The sequence below is a fragment of the Epinephelus lanceolatus genome, chromosome 4 (assembly GCF_041903045.1).
Source record: "Epinephelus lanceolatus isolate andai-2023 chromosome 4, ASM4190304v1, whole genome shotgun sequence".
In the NCBI taxonomy this organism is placed as follows: Eukaryota; Metazoa; Chordata; class Actinopteri; order Perciformes; family Serranidae; genus Epinephelus; species Epinephelus lanceolatus.
In genome coordinates, this window is record NC_135737.1 from 23,286,336 (window position 1) to 23,293,616 (window position 7,281).

A 7,281-nucleotide genomic window follows, 5' to 3' on the forward strand; every position below is an offset into this window, starting at 1 on the left:
AAGGAGGATACCATATGAATAAATAAATTGTTTTTGTTATTCTTGCCCACCATCTTGACTGTAAGGGAGTGGGAAGGGGACCAATTCCACCGGGTGCTACTGCGCTGTGTTCTGGCCACCACGGCTGCAACACAAAGTAAGTAAATAGGCTTTGTGGTTAAATGGTTTCAATTTTTGTAGTTGTGTTTATTTTTGTTATTTCCTACTTTTTTGTGTTGTAGCCTACAGACAAATCTATTGCTGTTAAAAATTCAGTCATGAATGACGTGGATCAAAGATTTTCTGGCTGTGTCTCTGTTTGACATGACCCTGAGACGCTGGCAGGATCTGGACATTGTTGGGCAATACTGGCTGACACACCTCTACAGTATCGCATGGAGCTCAGGGACAGTGCTTGCACAGTGGCAGACTGGGATAGTGGTTCACAGTTGTACAGAAGGAGAAGGAGTTGTGTATCAATTATTGAGTTTCATCACACTGCTCAGCATCCATGGCAAATTTTATTGCAGGGTGCTGGAACCAAGACTCTGATCGATGTCAAACCACAGATCCATGGGGAGCAATGTGCATTCTGTCTTGACCATGTAATGTATTATAGACTTGGGAAAGGCCTAGGATTGTGTCCCCAGTGCAAAAACTGCAGGAAAAAAGGGTACTAGGACCATTGCTACAGGCCATTAGGTTCTTATATAACCAAAGTACTCCTGGTACAAAGTCAAACACTTTTTTGGTGGGTTGTCGTGGATTGTCTCTTTTATCCAATTGTATTCACGGACAGGATCTCAAGGCACAGCTGAGAGCTGGATGGTGTCCCGTTTGGGGATCTCTGAAATGCATCTCTCCTCTTTGTAGACAATGTGGTTCTATTGGTTTCATCAGGCTGTGACCTCAAGCACTCAGAAGGGCTGGTTACAGCCAAAGGAGGTTGCTGCTGCTTTGTCACACATTGCAAACCAGTGTTGAAGAGGGCAGAGTAATGTTAGAGCGTACAAAAAGAGGCTTGATCAGTGGGTACAGCTCCAAAGAAAGCTGGCCACTTTTGCTGTGTGAGAATTTTGTTTTGTTTTAATCATGTATTGTTTAGTTCGAAAGGTTTTGGTTTGACTGCACTGTTAACACCGTCGTGTTAAGACTTGACAAAGGCCCTGTGCCAAAACGTTGTCCTAAATAAAATTCCTTTTGTACTTGGAGCTGAGTGTGCGGCATTCCCTCTTTTTCCATTACCAGCTCCTCAACAAAACAATCTGCTGTTGGGATCAATATATTAGGTCTCACCAAGAGGCACCAAATATGTAGGGATTTAATTGGCTATTGGAAATAATTAATAATTATTAATAATAATTAATAATTATGTTAAATAATGTGACTTAATTAACATTAAATCACCTCGTGGGGCACCATTCCCGTAAAGGGGAAAATGATAGCCAGTTAAAGATATCAGTCTCATTAAATATGCTAAACTATTAATTTGGATTGATTAATAATTAAATTAATGACAACAACCAAAATGAACAGTAACGCATGAAGGATCTCGGAGTTCTTGATGCAGCAGAGGTTGACTATTCATTCACTCTTGTGCAACATTAAACAGACAGCAGGTATGATTCCAAAGAATTATATTTATTCACAAACTAGCAAAGCAAACCAAAACACACAAATTCTAACTAACTATGTACAAGCTTGGTGTGTATATATGTATGTGTGTGTGTGTGTGTGTGTGTGTGTGTGTGTGTGTGTGTGAGATAGAGAGAGAGAAAGAAGAGAAAGACAAAGGCAGGTGTGGTGATCAAGGAGCCGTTTGGTCTACAAAACAAAATGGCTGACAACAGAGGACTACAAATGGCCGAATCAAAGCTGCCGTCGGGTCGGGGGAGGTGTTTGTCTGACCGTGTGGTCAGGACAAAGACAAAGGAAAAGAAGCGGGAACTTTGAGATGCCTGGTTGGGTGTAGCTCTGTTGAAAGCCTATTTGTTAATGAGTCTATGTCAAGGTGATTTGTGTTGCAAACAGTCTGGATTAGTGCAGAGATTGTTTAGTTGTGTGCGAGAATCTGTTAGTGAACAGTATTAGCAAACTAAACACTTAGCTTTGGCGAAGCCAACTAATCAATGACCTAACTGCAAACAATCACAACAATAACTCAACGACAGCATTAAATCACATATGTAGTACCTGGAACTAAGATTTACTCTTAAAAGTGCCTGACAATGCCACCTCCTGCTAAGGGGCAGGAGAAACCCTTAAACCTTAAATATTTGATCAGCACATGTGTGACCCACTCTGACTTCCCCAAACAGGAACAATCTAACAAGAGGCGTATCTTGTGCAAAAGTAATTGGCTTTATTACAATCTAAAAATATATAAAATGTCAATAAAATGCAGGCATGAGGCAAAACAATAAAACACTGGATGGTAAAATCAGTTAACTGTCCTTATAAGAAGGTCGAGTCTGCTATGCCAACCAAAAAAAATCTCACACCCAAGCATGCATTAAAATCTTAATGTCTATCTATTCGTAAATGACAACAAAATTCATGCAGTGTCAGTTAAGTATACACACCACTACAAAGTATTTATCTATTGCAGCCAAATATCATGCAGTGTGATGATTAAGTATACACACCACTACAAAGTAGCTACCACCGGTGCAGTCCCACCACAGAAGGGAGGCAGTGTACACCACGGACCCGGCCTTGCACAGAGTCAAGCTGCAGGTACAAAAGAGAGGATAGAAATGTGAAATGAAACCTCCATCCAAAGAAACAAAAACATAAGTTACAGTACAGCGTAGCTTGGCCCACAGTCCAATGGGACAATTAAAATCAGATAAAACAAACACAGAAATGTAAATTAACTGTAGAAAACAGTGGCTGGCCTGGTCCTTTAAAGAAAACACAAAATACATTAGTTGCCAGCCCAGTGTTCAATGTATTACACATATTTATTTAAAAAAAAAGACACTAAAAGGTAATAAAATATAAGCCTACTTTGCAAAGGTACACAAACTCCCGTGGTACAATAATGCAGGAGCAGAGGGAGGAATCTGATGCATCAACTATTAATTTAAAAGAAAACATTATAAATACCACACATCTCAAAGTACATGAAAATGCAGATAAACACATGTATTTTGTTTACTGGTATCTTTGGGTCTCTAGCATGGCAGCTTATTGTTTACGTTATCTTTGGGTCTCTGGCCTGGCAGCTCGTCGGCTGTCATGGCAATCCTGGACCAAAACATAAATAAATGCACAATAACTTTCAGTAACGTTATATTTACGGTATATTTAAAAATATTATAAACACAAAGGGCATCTGCAGCACACAGACAGGTGGTTACACAGGTGAGACACAAACAAAAGGCAAGCACAAGCCTGAGCTTGTGCTTGCCTTTGGTTTGCATTACCGTCAATATCGCTCTGTACCCCCGTGATAGGCAGGACGCTCGTGTCTAGCTGTCACCCTAGAAAAGTTAAAATCACAAAAGTTCAACCTTATGCTGCGCTCATTAAAACATTACCAGAGTGAACACCACAGCGATGAGTCTGCATACCTGTGTGAGAGGAGAGTTCACCATGAACAGGTGCTGCAGCCAAGTCAAAAGGCTCTCTGACTGCAGGCAATCAGCCAGGGAAAGGGGTACATTTTCCACATTCCCACACATACAACAAGTTAAACAGTCTTGCTTAGCCTGTAAAGCTGTGATGAAGCTATACCCAGTTGTTACATCACCGATTCTTGAGTGGATGAAAGAAAGAGTCACTTGGTGGTGTGGTGCTTTGTTAGCTGGCAGAAGAAGGCTGGGAAGAGCTGTGGTTCCAGCTGCAGTCTTTGCTGTGTCCTTGTTCCAAAGGTTCTGATCCGAGGAAGCCAGTCGCTCTGGGTTCTTGCAGAGTTAAACGCTGGGTGCTAACTCACTTAGTTCCTTGTTGCTGGAAAGCTAGTTGCAAACCTTGTGCTTGCATCTCTAACTTTCTGGTTCAGGTTAGAGAGTCTGTGATCAATTTCCTCACCTTTGATGGTTCAGGGCAAGGAGCAAGGGTCTGAGCATCTGGGCTGGTCCAGGCCCAGCCGGAAAGAGGTGTGAGCTGTTTAGCAGCTGGATAAAGAGAGGGATCTGTTGGAAGGGAGCAGGCCTTCTACAGGCCTGTGACATCACAGAGTCACATGTCACTGTAGAAGTCCTGTCCAATCAAGTTGTGAGACTTGTGTCTCACTGAGGTGTGAGGTGAGACCTCCTGGAGATGGGTGTCAAATAGCTGTCTTTGTTTGAAGACAAAGAGCATGCAGAGAAGGAAGTCTTTAAATCTCCAGTTTAGATTTTACCAAATGACAAATAATCATATGTAGTCCTGTGAATCCCAACGTGTGCGTTACTCTTCTCCTACCTTGATGCACCGTTAACAACAGAATGAAAGCCTGTCAGTCTGAGACTGACTGAATGCCACCACCTCCTGTTTCAAATGAATATTCCTCATTTTAAAATAAAAGCCCCGACTTGTTTCATACACAGTCCAGTAATATATTAGATTTTGACCTAGTGTAGTTTTTTGTTTTATGAATAATTGAGAATGTTTTTTTTCTTTTTTTTTTTGAGAATTTTAAAAATACAAAAACACTAAACTTTGTTTCAAATACATTTGAATTTTACTTTAAATGAAATTCATATTTCAAACACAATAACACAGATGTTGCCCATCTCTTATTACCATTTTACATGGAGGCTCCATACACAAAGTTAAGGTGATGACATTGTGTACCTGAGAAACTAAGGAATAATAGCTCAAAAGATAAAAATCACTCCTAGCTACATTTTTTATGATTTGAGGTTCAGTTCCAGATTTATTTAGCTGAGTGGATTCTACTTAGTAGATGTGATGTTGATGTTCAGTTCACTCCAGAGTTTTTGACAGGAGGGTATTTTCTGATTACTTTCTGTGCCAGATTATTGTCATTATATTGCCCTTATACAGGCCTTAATATTAATAAACATTTTGTAATTTACTCTGAAATTTACTTCACAATTACAGTGGCTCTTTGCAAACTTCAGAGCATATGACTTGTCAGGATGCAGTTTTAAACATTGACGTGGCTAAGTAAATGGCTAGCAGGTAGCACTGCTAACTCCATAAACCACCACTAGATAATGTCAACACTGCTGACAGAGCTAACAGTGTTATACAAAGAAGATTCAGATGGCGGGCACAATGCTTCCACGATGACGCCCTCCCAGTTCAGCAGTAGTAACTGTCAGATTAGCAATGTGCAAAGCAGCAGTGATGAACAGGCCAAGGGGATACACACATACACTAACATCCATGCACGACCAGACTGGCTTTCCACAACAAACCACAGAGAAGCTTTGATTAAACACACACAGGTAGTATGATGTCATTTTCTGCTCAAGATGCCAATACTTAACTATATCCTTGCATAGCAAATGGTGGCATGCTATAGTATAGCATAAATGTTGCTTACAGAATCTTTAGTAATTTCTGACCTTGTGACTTGTATTGGCTGCACTGACTAATATACTGCTGCTGACAATATATGCCACAATCCCTGCCTTCTCCCTCCATGGCTGTGACCAAAGAAGACTAAGAAGGAATGGGCTGAAAACAAGGTGATTTTGATCTTACCAGAGATTTCTCATTTTCCAATAAACAATGAAATTTCAAATACACTCAAATTACATACATTTTTCACACTGGGGCTTTAACCTTGATATGCTTTTCAAAGATTGTGCATACAATTATGTAGCATACTTCAGAATTATGTGTTGGTATATGTTTAGGATATTTGATGCAAAGATTTTTAATATAATGATACTGATTTTTTTCTGTGTGTGTGTTTGGTTAAAAAACGGCATGCTTTTCAAATCAGATTACAATACAAGGTTATCATTTCTAAAATTGACATGTCACCTTATTAATCTTTAGTTTTGTCTTGCATTTAATATCACTACACCTGTAATGTTGCTGATTTCTCCCTCTGCTCTCCTTTTAGCTCTGTTTTGGTCTCAAACATCTTTTCAGTTGCTAAATGCAGTACTTTTTTTAACCAGGTTGTTGCTAACTGTTGCTGGGCAGTTGAAGGAGAACATCAAGCTAAAGGGAGAGGTCTTCTGGTCTTGGTTTTCCAGGGCTCTTCTTTGTTTGAAGCGGTCATGTACAAGGACTTTGGGTGGGCCTCAAGGAAGTTCTGGTAAACCCTTAGATGACTCAAGAAGGGAATGGTTTGATTCAGGCTACTTTTGGAAGGGGTGGAAAATTGCAAACCTGAACTGGGGGTGTTGTTGAATGGTGGAAAAAGCATTTTGAGGATGTCCTGAACTCAACCACCATGTTGTCCTTGGAGGAGGCAGAGTTTAAGACTCAGGGATAACCTCAAACATATCTTCTGGAGTTGGTTCCCAGGTAGTCAAGAAGCTCCTTGATGGCAAGGTACGTATAAGGTGTGGGTGAGATTTGCCCTTTGTACAGTATAACTTATGACCCTGTCCCCAGCCTACAGGCCATGCAGTACAACCAGGGTATTCTCAGCACAAAGTCAAACATGTTTTGGTAGCTTTTGTCCTCCGGGTTATACCACTTTGTCGAATCTGTTTGTGAATTCATGGGCAGGATCTCAAGATGCAAATGGGAGGAGAGTGTCAGCTTTAGGTTCCTTCAAACTGTGTTTCTGTTATTTGTAGAAGACGCTGTTCTATTGGTTTCATAAGACCATGACCTCCAGCATGCTCCTTGCTCTGCCTGCTGCCACCATGATATGGCCCAGAGTTAAAGAAATTAAAAAAGAAAAAAAAAAAAATGATGGTTTAGTTTGCCCATAGCCAGGGGGATGCAAATTTTTTGTTCCCAAGCATGGTTCAGACAAGGCAATACACACTTGGAAATAGAGGGACATTGATAATAATCCCTATGGCCTATGTCTGTGTCCCAGACATAGGGACTGACATGCAATAAGATATACATGCAGCCAGACCAGCTACCATGACAATGAACAAAAATGCTTTGATAACAGCAAACACATTTTCAAATGTATCTTTACAAAGCAAATAGTTGTTTGCTGCTACATCAGTGCTCTGAATGTTGCCTACAGCTTCTTTAAAGTCTAAATGCAGTACAAAATACACACGCACACACACTCACAAAAAATCCAATATATAGTTCAAACCATATAAGTTTATATAATTGTTGATCAAGTTGTATTTAAAGTTGTTAACTTTAATTTTTATGACAAAATTGTGATGGCATTTTCCATAATGACATTTTAAGTTT